The sequence below is a fragment of the Lathyrus oleraceus genome, chromosome 4, assembly GCF_024323335.1.
Source record: "Lathyrus oleraceus cultivar Zhongwan6 chromosome 4, CAAS_Psat_ZW6_1.0, whole genome shotgun sequence".
NCBI classification, from domain to species: domain Eukaryota; kingdom Viridiplantae; phylum Streptophyta; class Magnoliopsida; order Fabales; family Fabaceae; genus Lathyrus; species Lathyrus oleraceus.
The window spans coordinates 376198641-376216108 of NC_066582.1; the positions used below are offsets into that span (position 1 = coordinate 376198641).

The 17468-nt window shown below is 40.8% G+C and overlaps 1 pseudogene; it reads left to right on the forward strand.

The window, feature by feature from the left end:
* The first annotated feature begins 8324 nt into the window (after window positions 1-8324).
* On the forward strand, window positions 8325-8424 carry LOC127077309 (uncharacterized; annotated as a pseudogene).
* The last annotated feature ends 9044 nt before the right edge of the window (window positions 8425-17468 follow it).

Consider the following 17468-nt stretch of genomic DNA (forward strand, 5'->3'; position numbering starts at 1 on the left):
CCTAATGTTTTAAGGAAATGAAATACAATATGGAAAGGAAAAAGAAACTAAACTAAGGCTGCCTTCCGCCTCTGGTTCTTGGACCTGGTGATCTCTGACGTAAGTCTAAGTTGTCGAACCTGCTGAACAACTCAGTAAACCGCTGGTCGGTTATGGCATTCCTAGCATCCTGTTGTTGTTGCATTTGACGCATCATTTGCATCAGCTCGACATTCTGTGCCTGCATACCATCAATAGCATCCATGATGTCGTCGTTGGTTGCAGGCCTTCTTCGTCGACGACGTTGGGAGGATGGGCCAGTTGCATTACCGGAAGGGTTGAGCGGGACTGAATGTTGTGTAGGAGGATGATCACCTTGCTCCATTGCTTCAAACTCGTCTGTGTGCGGGTTTGTTTGTGAAGGCTCGGTGGCTTCGGGAGCGTTTAGATCATAGAGGTGGCGGTCGGGGTTTGTGACATCAGTTAGGGCGATATTTGGTAGAACAACGCTTGGGACTGCCTGGTTGTTCACCATAAGATAATATCCTCCGCCTACTCTGTTCTTAATCAGGCGGCTGGATCGACAATAGCGGATATCCATAGATAGGGGAGGTAGAGATTCTAAAGTTTGGAGTTTATCCCCTAGGTTTAGGCCAAGTGCTATGGTGGTGATTAATCCACCAATTATAAAAGGTTGCCGGCCTCTAGCACATAAGGTGCGGATATGATGCAATAGAAAGGAGGCGGCGTTTACCTTAGTATCCGGTTCGAAGACGCATTGGAGGAAGAATAGCTCTTTTGAGTTGACCTTGCTGTTGTTTGGTCTTCCAAAAACTGTGTTTTGCAAGATGCGGATAAAGTACCGGATAGTTGGGTTATGTATATGGGAAAGAAGGAGCTCTTCCCAGTTGTAGGCATCTATACCGGAAATTTTCTTGAAAAGGTCGAAAACGTCAACTGTGTTCCAGTTTGAGTTTGGAGGGATTCTGGGGTGTACCTGACCTTCTATGGGAAATTGTAACATGGTACTCAATTGGTTTTGGGTTAAGGAGTACTCGGTGTTAAACATACGGAAGGTTGCGGTACCGGTTAAAAATTCGTCTTCACCGGCGGGAGTGGTGTAGTCGTATGAACTTAAGAATTCTAAGGTTAGGGATGGGTAGGTGGGTTGATTATGAGTGCAAAGGAAGGTTAAGTCGGCTAGGCGGAGCATCCATTCGATACCTTGGAGTAATCCTAATTGTTGTAAACAAGTTAAATCGGGATACCTGGTGGAAACGACGCCTCGCTGTTGGAAACGCTCGAATTGCTCCCTTTGATAATTTTCATCTTCGGATCGGAAGATGATATTTCTGAAATTCTGATTTCCTGCCATTGTGATGAATGAATTTTGAAGGAGTGATTTGGAAAGAAAAGAAATGTATTTGATATTAGAGAATGGTTTGTGGTGAATGAAGGAAGGTTTGGTGGGTATTTATAGGAAAAGAATTTGGAAGTTGGAAAGGAGGTGGTTGAAAAGTGAATAAATGTGGGTAAATGTGAATAAATGGGGAAGGTAAAAAGTTGAAGGGGTGTAACGTTCGTCTCTAACGGCTCCTTAACGTTCACCTAGTCTGAAGGGCGTTACGCTCGTTACAGGTGCATGACGGGCGTCACAGGTTCCTAGTGTGACGTCCGTGACAGAATGTGTGACGCTCGTCACACTGTCTGTTTGGCTAATGTTCAGCTAGCGTCCTTCAGGTAAGTTATTATATATTGTTATTTTTTTGTTTGTTTGCTACTGATTGATTTATTCTGCAATTTAATTTCTCCTGCATGCTTATTTTACTTTGTATAATAATAAGTCATAGGTAGCAACAGTAGAGAACATAATAGCTATTGCATAATAAAATTAAATAAATAGCTTCAATAAAATGATCATAATGTAATATTGGAAAGAAGAACAAAAGAAATGCGAAAAGGAAACAAATGCGAACATGAATTCAAATAACATTAATGAATAATCTAGCTTAAAACTAAATAACTAAGAAAAACAAATGAATACTATCCATCTGCACGATCTCTGGCCGGAGGAGCAAAAGAGTTAACACGATGTAGCAACTCGTGAAACTGATCTGTCATACTGCTCATGTACCCTAGAACTTCGTGTCTCATGTCAGTAAATTCTTCTCTGAGGGCGCCTTGTTCTGACATCAAAGCTTCAATGGCGGTGTTGTAATCAGTTCCGGGCATATGATGCCGGAGGTCGGATACTGCTGATTCTTCGGTCTGAACAGGCTGAGGAGGAGGGTCAATATCATAATAGCCAGATGGTGTCTGAGGGTCAGATTCAGCATGAGGGATCTGGTCATCATAAGTCTCATAGTCATCACAAATCTCATAGTCCTGGATGGATTCAGTGGGTCTAGCCGGAGAGGGGGTTTCGTTCAGGTTGTAGAGCCAGTTACTGCGGTTATGAACACTAGTCCTAGGATCGAGCATGGTGAATAGGCAAAGAACTTGGTTATCAATAATAAGCTCAAACACGTCAGACCCTAGGTTTGCTATAAACATAGTGTTGAAGAGGAAGGGTATACTCATAGTAGTAATGCCACAAAAAGGGCTTAGGTCAAGCATAGGCTGACGTAATCCAATAGCATTACCTATCATAGTTATCAAACCGCCTATTCGGATTGGTGCTCGCTCATCTTGGATAAGGTGGTCCAAATTAGCTAACATAAAAGTGGCACCGTTTACTGGACGATTCTGGGAAGCACAAAATATGATGAAGAGTTCATCACGTGAAACTGAAGTACTATTTGGCTTCTTCCCAAATAAAGTGTGGGTCAGGATCTTATGGAAATAGCGAAAGGCCGGGTTGTGTATGTTTCCAGAGAGAAACTCATGTTCCTCGGGCTCGTCATTTCCAGTCAACTTACCCCAAAAGTGTTCAAGTTATCTATATTCAAAAAGTTCTTCCTGGCTTACTGTGAATGTGTCAAAGGAGGTAGGAAAACCCAAAAGGTTGGTAAAGTCTCTAATATTAAATTGGTACTCCATGTTGAACATTCTGAACTGGATAAAACCTCTGCTAATTCCTTTTCCATGGCTGGGTAGATAGATTAATGAGCTAAGGAATTCTAGTGTGAGTCTCCGGTAGGTGGTGAAATGTCTTAGGATAGGGGATGTCTCCCATCCTATCTGATTCAGCAAATACAGGACACTTTGTCTCAGTCCAAGGGCAGTCATAGCCCAATCATCAGCATATAAACTAGGTAGCATCTCTCTAGTGGCTAGTTCTTCAAACTTTTGTTTCTGAGCCATTCCTCTGAATTTGATACCCATACGATCAATATGTCCCATCTGGTTAGTGTTAGCTAGAGAAAAGAAAACATGAGTTTTAGTCAGGATTTGGCCAAATGCCGAAAGAAGAAAAAAAAGTTATTATTAAATTAAAATGAATTAGGAATGAATACTAAACAGAAATTAAAAGAATAATTAAGGAAGAAATAGGAAGATAATAATAATAATATAAGGAAATAATAAAATAATTGTGGGTTGTCTCCCACTAAGCGCTTTGTTTAAATGTCGCAAGCTCGACAAAGAAACTGTTAAATATAATCTATTAATGCTGGAGGCATTTCGTCTAAGTGTAGGATTTGCGAATCTCCATTGGTTTCCGCATAGTGATAGTGTTTTAGACGTTGCCCGTTTACGGTGAACGGTTCTGTGGATTTGCCTTTAATTTCTATCGCTCCACTGGGAAAGATGTTAGTGATATGAAAAGGACCTGACCATCTGGATCGTAGTTTTCCCGGGAATAACTTTAGTCTAGAGTTAAATAAAAGGACTGTGTCGCCTTGCTTGAAGATTTTCCTTGATATACGCTTGTCATGCCATTGTTTTGTTCTTTCTTTGTAGATTCTGGCATTTTCATAGGCGTCTCTTCTGAGTTCCTCTAATTCGTTTATGTCAAGGATTCTCTTTTCACCGACGGCTTTATAGTTTAGATTCAGATTTCTAATAGCCCAATAGGCTTTATGTTCTAATTCTACCGGGAGGTGGCAGGATTTTCCATATATGAGCTTAAATGGGGTCGTCCCTATGGGGGTTTGTTAAGCAGTTCGGTATGCCCACAAAGCTTCTGGTAATTTCAATGACCAATCTTTCCTTGAAGTGGCGACTGTTTTTTCTAGTATTTGCTTGATTTCTCTGTTAGATACTTCCACTTGTCCACTGGTCTGAGGGTGGTAAGGTGTCGCTATCCTATGTCTCACGCCATATTTAAACAATAACTTTTCGAGTACCTTGGATATAAAGTGCGATCCACCATCACTGACTACTATTCTTGGGATGCCAAATCTCGGAAATATTATATTCTTAAAGAGTCTAGTTACTACTCGGGTGTCATTTGTTGGAGAAGCTATAGCTTCGATCCATTTTGATACGTAGTCAACTGCCACGAGTATGTATTTGTTACCGAAAGAGGGTGGAAAAGGTCCCATGAAGTCTATTCCCCACACGTCGAAGATCTCCACTTCCAAAATACCTTTTTGTGGCATCTCGTCACGTCTAGATATATTTCCTGTGCGTTGACATCTGTCACATTCCTTAATAGCCGCATGTACGTCCTTCCATATAGTTGGCCAATAAAAGCCGGCTTGTAGGATTTTAGAGCAGGTCTTGGATGTACTTGTGTGTCCACCATAAGGAGCGGAGTGGCAGTGTTGGATTATATTTTCCACCTCTTCTTCGGGTATACATCGACGGAAAATACCATCTGGGCCCCTTTTGAAAAGTAAAGGATCATCCCAGTAATAGTGTTTTATATCGTAGAAGAATCGTTTCTTCTGCTGGTAAGATAAAGTGGGCGGAACTATTCCGGCAGCTAAATAATTGACGAGATCAGCGTACCATGGTGTGACAGATATAGCTAAGGTGGTTTCTGCTTGCGTGTCGGAGTTGTTCTCTTCCAAAGTAGCTATAAGTTTATCGTACGAGAAATCATCGTTAATTGAGGTTCTTTCCGGTTCAAGGTTCTCAAGTCTAGAGAGGTGGTCTGCTACTACGTTTTCAGTTCCTTTCTTGTCTTTGATTTCTAAATCGAACTCTTGTAGCAACAAGATCCATCTTAGGAGTCTAGGTTTAGCATCTTTTTTTGTTAAAGGTACTTGATAGCAGCGTGATCAGTGTAAACTATTATTTTGGCTCCGACCAAGTAAGAACGAAATTTATCTAGCGCAAATACAACTGCTAGGAGTTCTTTCTCGGTAGTGGCGTAATTCATTTGCGCTTCATCTAGGGTTCTACTTGCGTAATATATAACGTGAAGCTTTTTATCCTTTCGTTGTCCTAAAACAGCACCTACAGCATAATCGCTGGCATCACACATTATTTCGAATGGTTCATTCCAGTCGGGTGTCTGCATTATGGGTGCGGAGATCAATGCTTGCTTAAGCGCTTGAAATGCTTTTAAACAGTTATCGTCGAATATGAAATCAACATCTTTCATCAATAGTCCGGTTAAAGGTTTAGTTATCTTAGAGAAGTCTTTGATGAATCGTCGGTAAAAACCGGCGTGTCCTAAGAAGCTTCGTACTTCTCTCACAGTTTTCGGGGGTTGAAGGTTTTCGATTACCTCTATTTTGGCTTTGTCTACTTCAATTCCTCTGTTCGAGATGATGTGTCCTAAAACAATTCCTTCTTGTACCATAAAATGGCACTTCTCCCAGTTAAGTACTAAGTTTACTTTTACACATCGCTCAAGAACTCTTTCTAGGTTTTCAAGGCATTCTTCAAAACTTTGTCCGTATACGGAAAAGTCATCCATAAATACTTCCATGATGTTTTCGAGAAAGTCGGCGAAAATTGCCATCATGCACCTTTGAAAGGTTGCAGGAGCATTACACAGGCCAAACGGCATTCGTCTATAAGCGAAGGTACCAAAAGGGCACGTGAACGTTGTCTTTTCTTGGTCATCAGGGTGAATTGGTATTTGAAAGAAGCCTGAATAACCGTCTAGATAACAGAAATGCGAATGTTTTGCTAATCGTTCTAACATCTGGTCAATGAATGGTAAAGGGAAATGATCTTTTCGGGTTGCTTTGTTTAGTTTCCTATAGTCAATGCACATTCTCCATCCCGATTCGATTCGTTTAGTTATAGTTTCCCCTTTTTCATTTTCAATAACGGTTATGCCTCCTTTCTTTGGTACTACGTGTACAGGACTAACCCATTTGCTATCAGATATAGGATATGTAATACCTGCTTCTAATAACTTGGTTATTTCCTTCTTTACTACCTCACTCAGGATCGGATTTAGTCTCCTCTGGTGTTCCCTAGAGGTTTTACAGTCTTCTTCTAACATGATGCGGTGCATACAAATAGAAGGACTTATTCCTTTAAGATCGGTGATGTGGTAACCTAGTGCGGTTGGATACTTTCTTAAGATATGTAGGAGTTTTTCTGTTTCGAGTCTTCCTAGGTCTGCATTAACTATCACAGGTCGTTCAAGTTCTAAATCTAGGAATTCATATCTCAGATTTTTGGGAAGTGTTTTCAGGTCAAGGGTTGGTTTGTTTAGACATTGCGTGGGGTCCGGTGTTATTGCTAAACATTGGTTAGATTTGTCTTTTAAAAGATAGTCTGATGATTTGTCTTCTCCTAACTCTGCTTCTTTTATGCATTCATCGATGATATCCATGAAGTAACATGTATCTTCTATTGCAGGTGCTTTCAAGAATTTGGAAAGAATGAACTCAATTTTCTCTTCACCTACTTCGAAGGTGAGTCGTCCTCGTTTTACGTCTATGATTGCACCGGCAGTTGCTAAAAACGGTCTTCCCAGTATAATGGGTGTAATATCATCTTCTCTAATGTCCATAATTGTAAAATCAGTTGGAATGTAGAATTGACCTATGCGTACGGGAACGTTTTCAAGAATTCCTACAGGATATTTGATGGAACGATCTGCTAGTTGCACAGACATTTTGGTTGGTCTTAATTCTCCCATTTCCAGTTTCTTACATATGGATAAAGGCATAACGCTAATTCCGGCTCCTAAATCACATAAGGCTTTGTCGATGACAAATTTTCATATGTGACAGGGTATAGAGAAACTACCCGGATCCTTGAGTTTAGGAGGCATGTTTTGGATTATAGCGCTACATTCGGCAGGGAGTGTAACGGTTTTGCTATCTTCAAGTTTCCTCTTATTAGAAAGAATTTCTTTTAAGAATTTAGCATAGGAGGGCATCTGCGTAATAGCTTCGGTGAACGGAATTGTAACGTTTAATTGTTTAAGGAGATCAACAAATTTTCTAAATTGGCCCGCATCTTTGGTTTTAACAAGCCTTTGAGGGTAAGGCATAGGTGGTTTGTAAGGTGGTGGAGGTACATAAGGTTCCTTCTTTTCTAGGGTTTCCTTATTACTCTCTTCCTTTTCCTTAGGTTCACTTTCCTCAGTTGATTTCTTAGGGTTTTGGTTTTCTATCCTTGGATCAGACGGTCCTTCCACTTCCGTTCCACTTCTTAATATAATTGCATGAGCGTGGCTTCTCGGGTTAGGTTGGGGCTGTCCAGGGAATGTACCAGTTGGGGAAGCAGTAGGTGCTTGTTGTTGGGCTACTTGTGATATTTGTGTTTCCAGCATTTTGTTATGGGTAGCCAGGGCATCTACTTTGCTTGCTAGTTGTTTAAGTTGTTCGCCAGTGTGTACATTCTGGTTTAAGAAATCTTTATTGGTTTGTTGTTGGGAAGCTATAAAGTTTTCCATCATGATTTCCAAGTTGGATTTCCTAGGGGCGTTATTGTTAGGCATGGATGGGTTCGGTTTCTGATATCCCGGAGGTATAGCTGGGGCTTGATTTTGAGACTGTCCAGGTGCGTACAAAGCATTATTACTCTTATATGAAAAGTTTGGATGGTTCTTCCAATTTGAGTTATAGGTATTCGAGTAGGGGCTTCCTTGAGCATAGTTTACTTGCTCTGCTTGGATTCCTGTCAAGAGTTGACAATCCGTAGGAGTGTGACCTTGGATTCCACAGACCTCGCAATTCTGAGTTATAGCAACCACGGCGGCTGGAGGTGATACATTTAAACTTTCAATTTTCTGGACCAAAGCATCCACTTTTACATTAACGTGATCAAGGTTACTTATCTCGTACATGCCGGTTTTCGTTTGAGGTTTTTCCACCATTGTTCGTTCGGCTCCCCACTGATAGTGGTTTTGGGCCATGCTTTCGATAAGCTGGTAAGCATCAGCATAAGGTTTGTTCATTAGTGCACCACCTGCAGCGGCGTCTATTGTTAACCTTGTGTTGTACAAGAGACCATTATAAAATGTGTGAATTACTAACCAATCTTCCAAACCATGGTGTGGGCAAAGTCTCATCATGTCTTTGTATCTTTCCCATGCTTCGAAAAGAGACTCGTTGTCTTTCTGTTTAAATCTGTTTATCTGGGCTCTTAACATAGCTGTTTTGCTTGGCGGAAAGTATCGGGCAAGAAAAACTTTCTTCAACTCGTTCCATGTGGTGACAGAGTTTGAAGGGAGAGACTGAAGCCATCTTCTAGCGCTATCTCTTAATGAGAAAGGAAAAAGACGAAGTCGAATTGCCTCCGAAGTGACACCATTAGCTTTAACAGTATCAGCGTATTGGACAAATACGGATAAATGAAGGTTTGGATCCTCAGTAGGATTTCCAGAGAATTGGTTCTGTTGCACAGCCAGCAACAGCGAAGGTTTAAGTTCGAAGTTGTTTGCTTCGATTGCGGGCGGAGCAATACTTGAATGCGGCTCATCTTGCGATGGAGCGGCGTAATCTCTAAGAGCACGAGCTGGTTCTGCCATCTCGGTTATCGAAGGAAAAAGGTTTTTGAAATCAGGAAGTTCTATAGGAGGGAGATTGTTTGCAGCACGATATTCCCGAATTCATCGTAGGACTCGGAGATATAGTTCGATATCGTTGATTCGTAAATAGAACGGTTCGCCTTGAGAGCGAGTGCGTGGCATACAAATCAACGAAAGAAAGAATAGAAGAAAAAGAAACCTTAGTCTCTACAGCGTAACGGAAGAGTCACGATATCGATTAAATAAAAGTCCCCGGCAACGGCGCCAAAAACTTGATCGCGACTTTGATCTAGAATTAATGTCTAATTTACACTGTCCAGTTAAAACCTCAAACTCTCGCTCTATTGATTTTAACTTCTTTATGTCTTTTACTTTCGTAAAAACCTTTGTTATTAAACCTGTAAATTGAGACCGTAAAAAGAGTGATTTTAATTCTAAACTTAATTTTGATTCCTTATTCCGCTTACTTTACATACCGATATCTAAGCGAATTAGCCAGACATGCTAAACAAACTAAAATACTTATCATGCATAAACAGACTCATCCCAGGCAGATAATATAAATAAACAATAAAACAAAGCATTAAATAATAATTAAAGAACCTGAATGAGTTAAACAATAGTCTTGAACACTCCACCACAAGCCGGTAGGATTTGTTCTTGGATACTTCAATTAAACAACAAAACAAAACGAAGGAAATAAAAACTAGATTCTAACGTAAGGTTAGATCCGGTAAAAAGGTGCACAATAGTTTCCGGTGTAGAAACTATTGTGCGAAAAAGAATTAACTAAATGCTAAAAAGGAAAATAGGAATTGCAAAGGAAATAGTGTAGAACTCGTAAAAATAAATAAGAAACAATAATGCGTATGTTGCTGGAAAAGAAAATATGCAAAAGCGAAAACGGCAAAGGAAAAAATGTGGAAAAGCTTCGGAACCCCTTTTTGGTTTTGCAAGTGGCTATTTATATATGCTTGAGTAACCGCTTCCGCTGCCAAAAAGGTCTTCAACGTGCATAAAAGCATGGCGTGGATATAGGGCTCAACACTCCTCAACGTCTCCTCAACGTCTTTGAGGCGTTCCTTGCGCCAAAAATGTAGGGGAATGGTGTGACGTTCGTCACACCATGTGTGACGTCCGTCACAGGAGTGTGCAAGGCGTGACGCTCGTCACGCCCTCTGTGACGTCCGTCACATGCATGGCACCTGCGTTTTGTGTTTTGGGCTGGGCTTTGACATTTGGTTCATTTTCTTTCCTTTTTGCACCTCCTTTTCTTCCATTTTTACTTGTGCTTCAAAATAAGCCACCTGAGACAAATAGGAAGAAAATACCGCGTAATATCTAATAAAATGAAGTGAACTGAAATAAGTAATAATAAAATTTAAGTGAATTAAGTCCTAAAATATGATATAATTTCGTGTTATCAAATATTCAATTGGAATTTCAGAAAATGCATAGCCAAGGTTCGAACTCACGCCTCAAGGATCAAAATGAGCGCTCAAATGAAATTATCAGAAAGCGCATGGCTAGGATTCGAACTCACGCGTCCAAGGTTAACGAGCGTTTCAAAAAATAAATTCAGAAACAACATGAGCGAGGTATCGAACCTGCGCTTCAAAGGTCAAAAGCGCTCACGCTCAAAATGCAGCATTTGAGCCTGAAACCCTAGCCAGAATTGCAGGCGGTGGCTGACGACGGAATCAACCATCTTCTCTAGCCAACCAGGCGGAGCTTCAATAATTTTTTTTCCAGAAATGGATGATATATACATGGTTCGAAAGGTCTTTCTACCAGGAGTCCAAATCTACAATCCAAATCTCCTAATTCTCTCTAGATTTTCTGGATCGAAGGCAAACATTATCATGTGCAAAACTTTAATTCAACATATCTTCCTCATTTCTTCACCAAAATTAATTCTAAACATATCAGCATGATCACCTAAGCAAGATCTACATGTTCATGGCAAGAAATTGAAGAAAAGAGATGATAAAATTTTCACCTACTTGAGATGGCAGTAGCTGGAATCGCGTGTTCAGGTGCTCAAACTCTCCAGATATACTCCAATAATCCTCCAATGAAGCTTTATGCAAGAAATAGTGGTTGAAGGCACGTGGATCTAGCTCAATTCTCAAGCTCCACCAACATGTTCATGCTTTCGATCTGCTCAAATCTGGACCAAATTCTTCAAACCAAACGTGGATTCTTGCTCAATGATACTCCATAATCATGATTATGCAAAGAAATTGATGAATTGTATGAAGAAAATTGAAGTTTGAAGTGAGAGAAAAAATGGACGGAAGCTTGAATTTCAGATCTGAAATATGTTGTTATGGCAAATGCAGTTATGATTAGGCTTATATATGATGTGCTAATCATGCTGTTAATCAAATTAGGCTTTGGTTAATTGAGATTAGTGAAATGAGAGGTGTTTTGCAAAAATGGCAAGTGTGAGGTAGCATGTACAATCCATACGTGAACAGTGCCATGCAAGGGTACAAATTCACTTAAAATCATGCAACAATCAAGATGGGATTGGTATTTTGTTTGTAACATCAACCAAATTTGAATTGTGAGATTTCCCTCCAAAATACACATGTATGCAATGATGATCATATGAGATTATTTCATGCAAGGCAAGGCTTGATTTGAAAAGTATTGGTCATGACAAGAATTTTGCAAAAAGAATGGACCAATTTGGAGTTTTGAATCAAAAGTTATGCCATGTTGAACTTCCATGTACACTTTGTGATCATTTGGCCATAACTTCCCAATCAATCATCAGATGATCATGAAATATGACTTTTTGAAAAGGGGAGAGAAAGATCTTAAACTTTCATGTTCACCAAAAATCCATTTGAAGCTTCTTTGATGTTGAAAAGTTAAGTTGAATGTGGACCAAAAACTTGCCATTTTTGGAAACTTGAAATTACAGGTCACTTTCCATTTTTGGAAACTTTTGCCATGACTTCAAAATCTTCAAGATATATGTTTGAAAAGACAAATAGACTTCATTTGAACATGAATGAGGTGTTGAAACTCATCTCCCCACCTCATAGTCCTCAATTATTGCACAATTGACTTTTTGTGGTCCTCAGATGACCTTGACATGCCCTGATCAGCTTGAACCTCCACCACTTAGGGAAATGGCTCAGAAATGAAACCCTATCTCTTGTAAGCTCAATATAATGATCATGTGATCCTCATCCCAAGAAAATACCTCACCTCCTTGAGAAACCCTAGTTGAAAGAATGGCATTGATTAGGGTTGACCAGAGGTCAAAACCCTAATCCCAAGGAACTTGGGAATGCACAATGAAATCCTTGATGATGATAAAACCATGATGATGATAATGTATCCTTGCAAGAAAGATAATGCTCAACCTTTGAAACCCTGGTGAAAAGCAAACCCTTAGATGGTTGATCACCAATTCATAAAAAATCCTCAGGCTTGAATCATGTAGCCTCTCCATCTCTGAAAAGACTTTGGAGGATGACTTTCTTATTTTCAGATGATATGCAAAATGCAATGCCTAATGCTCTAAAGTATGAAATGCAATATGCTAAACTAGTCCCAAGAAGAGGAGGGCAAATTTTTAGGTGTTACAGCTGCCCCTATTCAATCCATTGTGAACCTATCGATATGAACAGCCTCGGCTTTCAGATGATCAGAGTGAAGAGTGGTTGAATACCCAGAACAGACGAACAATTTGTGCTCCGCTGGGAATTAAGTAACCATGCTTGTCAGAATCGGCAAAGAGGTGATCTTAAAGAAAAAATCCGTCTGGCACGGTGAAATGCGGTCTGAATACCGAAAAAAAATGTTAACCTGGATATCAAAATAAATGGTAAGACAGGAACCATGGCCTGAATGCCGCTCATCAGTCTGAATACTGGTCATCGGAATATGAGATGACTAATATCGGTCTGAACACCGAGAGATTGGCCTGAATGCCACTGTTAGGGACCAATTAGTACTACTTTTTATATCATTTTATTGGTCCCTTTTACCAAGTTTTGATGTAATTACACACTTTTATTCTCACTATTTTGTATAAATGCAATTAGGTTTAAGTTATTTTGTTTTGAATAGTTATTTCACATTTTTTGTTAGTTTTGTAGAATTTCTGGGATAAGAAGGCTTTGGATTGCAATACCACATCTTGGAGGAAGCTTGCCAAACAAGGAAGCTGGAGAAGCAACAGTTCGCGCCGCGAACTGCCTTCGCGCCGCGAAGGCTGCGAATCCAGCAAGCTGACTAAGGGTCAAAAGTGCTGTTCTGCAGGAAAAGTTTATTGCCATTTTGATGTCTGCCTGGGAATTGCTTTTCTGCTTTAGATGATAATGACCATTTAGGGAAATGTCAACTTATTTTGTTAGAAACAAAATACATTATTCTAGGTCATGGAGAGAGGACACTATTATCATTCACACCTTGAGATTGAGAGCTTTTTGTAAGAGAGAAAAACAGAGTTTTTCTTCTTGAACGTTCTGCTTTGAACAATGATGATGAGGAGCTAAACTCCCTTTTGTCAAGATTGGAGGTAGTAGCTATTCTCATATGTTTATGTATTCACTTTGATATATATTTATGATAAAGATTGTTGATGTATTGAATACTGTTTTTGCCCTAAGTTGAAAACCAAATTTGAGTAGTTGTCGAGAGAGATTATTTGAGTCTTGACATAAAACAGATTTTCAAGTAGTGAATAAGTTGTAGAGATAGATTTATTCATTACTCTTATTTGGTATTAAACATTAAAGATTGCTATATTGATAGTTAGGTGGAGAGATCGTCTAAGGATCAATATAGTGATTATCACAATATCATTTAGACATAAATGACTTTGAGAGGATACTTGAACATCATCAATAATCTTGAATCTATTTATTTATCATAAGGAATCATAAGCATTTGAAATAGTGAACTCCAATCTTGCCAAGCTTTTACATTAGATTTAAAACCATTTTACTGTTTTTAGTAACATTCACTCACAAGATATTTTTCCAAACAAAACAACCCTGTTACTTTCTAAACTTATAACATTCGGATTATAGAACGGCGGTAATATCAACCAATCTCTGTGGATACGATATAAAAATATTTGCCGAAGATATACTTTTCAACAGCCACTTCGGTCTGAATACCGGAAAAATTGGCCTGAATGCCACAAGTGCTTCGACCTGAACGTCGGAAACTTCTTCGATCTGAACATCGGAAAAACTGGCCTGAATGCCACAAGTGCTTCGACCTGAATGTCGGAAACTTTTTCGATCTGAACATCGGAAAAACTGGCCTGAATGCCACAAGTGCCTCGACCTGAATGTCAGAAACTTCTTCGATCTGAACATTGGAAAAACTGGCCTGAATGCCACAAGTGCCTCGACCTGAATGTCGGAAACTTCTTCGATCTGAACATCGGAAAAACTGGCCTGAATGCCACAAGTGCCTCGACCTGAATGTCGGAAACTTCTTCAATCTGAACATCGGAAAAACTGGCCTGAATGCCACATCCGCTGGGGATTTTCTCCTTGTTGCTATTATTTTTTCTTTTCTTGGACCCCCAAAATTTCTTTGATTTTTACTGCCAAACAATGAACCCCGTTCTCCATTTGAACCCCGTTCTCCAGAAGACACTCTGCGTCTCCTTTTCTCCTGATGGACCCCAACCTCCGTGTTGATCGCGTAATGTTATCCAATCTTCATTCCCATCTCCGCACGATAGAAATTTCCTCCAATAGTGCACTACTGGGGAATATTGTTGATTCAAAAATCATGATGCCAAACTCCTCAGAGTAACATCTTCACCAACCAGCAAAACCACTTCTCAAACGGTAACCACGGCTTGAGACTACCTTTATGCTTGCAATGCTGATGCATGAGTTTTTTGCAGCGTAATGCTCCATAACCATGGGAATGCTACGCAATGAATTATGCAATATGCTATGCTTTTCTAAATGATGAATGTATAAGAAATATCCCCCTCAGGGGACGACACGAGCCATTCTGCTGAGGAACCCGATATCTCTCCAATCTCCACCCTGCTCGGGATAACACCGCTGCTGGGAAAAGGGAAACCTTTACTAAGGATGACCTCCACTGAACCTGATCCGCTTGGGGACTTCGCTGGGGAAACAGCTACCAATGCACACCTCCGCTGGGGAAACGGAAACCTTCCGACTTGCTGGGGATATAACAATCTCAACCCTGCTAGGGGAAACAACAATCTTCAGGCCTGACTGCCGAAGAAATACTGATCTCGAACTTGCTGAGGAGGTACGACATATTTGACACGGAACGCCCGTCGACTCGTCAGACAATGGCCTTCACCACCTAACCATGGTGTCAACTTTCCACTTTTCAGACTTTGAAGAGTCTTCTTGATTAAACCTCCAGGATCGTCGCAAATCTTTCACCGTCTTTTCACCATTATTCAACTTCTCGTCCCTGATTGGACCCGAAGGAATCTTTCGTCAAAAAGCTTCACATCACAACCTGCAAGTGAGTGAAAATATCTAACAGCACCTGCAAAAGAGATCGTTAGATAAAAACGTGCCCCAGGCGTGCCAAAATTTCAACACCTGGGTCACTCAACCTTCCGAATAAGATTTCAAGCTTTTAATCCTATAAACATGCATTGGAAGGGACCCCTATGTCACAAAATGCAAAGATTCTTTATCAAAATAAACGGATGTTTTTGCAATCAAAGCGGTAATGAAAACAAAAACAAAATTATTTGACTGAATATGCATTTTATTGATTGAAGAAGGTGGCTCATAATTGAGCAATACACAGGAAGCAATCCCTGAAAAGAGGTAATTGCGCACAAAAGGAAAATCTATCCTAATGGCAATGTGAACCCGTGATCTCATCGAGTTCCAATCCGGTTACAACCCATATGTCCTCAAGACTCTCCACACTTTCTGCCTTCTGAACAAGACGCTTCCGACCGATCCCTGTCGGGGATTATCCATGTGTCAAATCCAAAGCACAAACGATCATGCTAGACGCAGTTGTTCGTTTCATTCCCTCTTTTGCCTGGACCGCCCTTTCGGGTTTTCAGTCCACCGGGATACCCTTTTTTGCCCAAGTCGCCCTTGTGGGGTTTTCGACTTGCCGGGTGTACAGTTTTTTCTCCTTTTATCCCTAATTTTTGCCCGAACCTTTTTAATTTTTTTTTGGTTCGCCGGGATGCCCATTTTTGCCTGGACTATTTTATTCTTTTCGTTCAGCGGGTCTCTTATACGAAGTATTTTTTAACTGCGTCCGCATTCACAGGGGATGGAAAATCCTCGCCATCCATGGTCGTCAACAACAAGGCTCCGCCAAAGAAGACCTTCTTGACCACGAATGGACCCTCATAATTGGGTGTCCATTTGCCCCGACGATCATTCTAAGGAGGAAGGATCCTCTTCAACACCATATCTCCTACGTGATACACACGAGGTCGTACCTTCTGGTCAAAAGCACGCTTCATCCGCTGCTGGTACAACTTCCCATGACAAATGGCCGCCAGCCTCTTTTCCTCAATTAGGCTCAACTCTTCGTACCGAGTCCTTACCCATTCAGCCTCTTCCAATTTCACATCCATCAGGACTCTCAATGAAGGAATCTGAACCTCAACCGGCAGCACGACTTCCATCCCATACACAAGCGAAAAAGGCGTTGCCCCAGTAGACGTACGCACCGAGGTTCGATACCCATGCAATGCAAACGGTAACATCTCGTGCCAATCCTTATAGGTTACGACCATTTTCTGCACAATCTTCTTAATATTCTTATTAGCCGCCTCGACCGCCCCATTCATCTTTGGACGATAAGGAGAAGAATTGTGATGCTCGATCTTGAATTCCCGGCACAGTTCTGCCACCATCTTGTTGTTTAGATTAGAACCATTATCAGTAATGATTCTTTCAGGAACCCCATATCTGCAAATGATGTCTCTTTTCAGAAACCTGGCAACGACCTGCTTCGTCACGTTTGCATAAGACGCCGCTTCCACCCACTTGGTGAAGTAGTCAATAGCCACTAATATGAACCGGTGCCCATTCGAAGCCGTAGGCTCGATCTTCCCAATCATATCAATGCCCCACATAGCAAACGGCCACGAAGACGACATCAAACTCAACGGATTCGGAGGCACGTGCACCTTGTCAGCATAAATCTGACATTTATGACATTTTCGCACGAAGTTGAAACACTGGGCCTCCATCGTCATCAAATAATATCCAGCCCTTAACAACTTTTTCACCATTGCATTCCCACTGGCATGGGTACCAAACGACCCCTCGTGCACTTCTTTCATCAATTGGCTTGCTTCTTTGTCATCGACACACCTAAGCAAAACCCAATCAAAATTCTGCTTGTACAAAACCCCATCTCTGTTCAGATAGAACACCATGGCCAACCTCCTCAGAGTCTTTCGGTCTTTCTTAGACGCTCCCTCGGGATACTCTTGGGTTTCAAGATAGCGCTTTATATCGTAATACCATAACTTTTCATCATCAGGCGCTGCCTCAACAACAAACACATAAGCCGGTCTATCCAGTCGTCCCACCTCAACACTAGGGAACTGATTCCACCACTGCACCTTAATCAAGGCGGCCAGAGTAGCCAAAGCATCTGCCAAAGGATTCTCTTCTCTCGGCACATGGTGTAATTC